Source organism: Typopeltis vanoorti, chromosome 5 (assembly GCF_054136105.1).
Source record: "Typopeltis vanoorti isolate ZY-2024b chromosome 5, IOZ_Tvanoo_1.0, whole genome shotgun sequence".
Taxonomy (NCBI): Eukaryota; Metazoa; Arthropoda; class Arachnida; order Uropygi; family Thelyphonidae; genus Typopeltis; species Typopeltis vanoorti.
Window position 1 is genome coordinate 120,501,555 of NC_143553.1, and position 1,335 is coordinate 120,502,889.

General features: G+C 34.6%; 1 non-coding gene across 1 annotated transcript; it reads left to right on the forward strand.

The window, feature by feature from the left end:
* The first annotated feature begins 1,263 nt into the window (after positions 1-1,263).
* On the forward strand, positions 1,264-1,335 carry TRNAM-CAU (transfer RNA methionine (anticodon CAU)). Its single transcript has one exon. It is a non-coding gene; the product is annotated as a tRNA-Met (tRNA).

Sequence of the window (1,335 nt, forward strand, 5' to 3'; positions counted from 1 at the left end):
ACTCTCAGAATTTTCTCCCGATTTATCCCATAACATTTCATGTCTCATTTGCAAAGCGTCTTGTGTGTCAGCTGAAGAGAGCACATGTGATGACATAGCTGTGGCTTCACTCCTATGGTACGCAATATCCTGAACGTCTTTTTCAATACGTTGTTCCATAGACGTTTCTATGTGTCCATAGTAAGATGACCGGAAATCACAACATAGCCGATAAACACTTGGATTGGGCTATATCGAGGTTTTGTGGATCAGAGTAGTGATCTCATATAGATAAATGGGAAAGCAAGTTACGAATTTTAAGAATAAAATTTAATCGAAAATATTTCAAGTGGTATGCTGTATATATTTAAAGCATTGTATAAATCCCTTCATTAAACGCTCATTATATATTATTTATTTTAACTAAATCCTAAAAATCATAAATATTTCACATTCCCTCAAATAAGAAAATACAAATATAAACAAAATGCTTTATTTTAAATTACAAAATAAAGAGAATAATTATGAATTTATTAATCAAATGAATTATCGTAAAATTTGACGTAGGAAAATATTTTTTCGCATAAGTCCACACCTGATTTCTTCATATATTCGCCTTCTCGGAAGTTGCCCAAGGGAGGATTTTCTTGATTCGGTGCGTTTGTTATGACGCAGTTAAGAGAAATATTTCTGCTTATTCCGGCGGAACACCGAATATTGGCCTAAGCCGAATATTCGGATCCCCGCTACAATTTTAGAAACTCATTCCTCTTCTGCTGCTATATACACTGAACTTCATTATTGCTTTCTTGAGTAGGTACACTGAAATAACCGTAGCGTAGTCTATGCTGTAAGTATTTATTACGTTTAGACTATGTAAGTTTCTATAGTGTGTTAAATTTTCTACACGTCTGTTTCTGTAGCTAAACTGAACGAATATGCGACAAAATCTGTTTTCTTTAAGGTATGAAGTAGCATAATGTTTGCCGATGATCCATGGATATTTGTAAGGAGCCTTTTGAATATCTACATTAACAGTACAGAGCTCTGAGTTTTTCTTTTTACCACCCGTTCTTTCTGTGTATTAGCATGATCCACTGACATCATCACATGAATGGAACTAAGTTCCATAATAGAGTTCATTAATATAGAGCATTTTGATGAATAATAGCATGATTGAAAACACGCAACTTAAAAGAAGTAGACATTGCATTTAAAATGGACTGTTTTCAATCTGATATAAATGGATATGTTAATATGTGATATTGTAAAACGTATTACATCAGCAGAGTGGCGCAGTGGAAGCGTGCTGGGCCCATAACCCAGAGGTCCGTGGATCGAAACCACGCTCTGCTA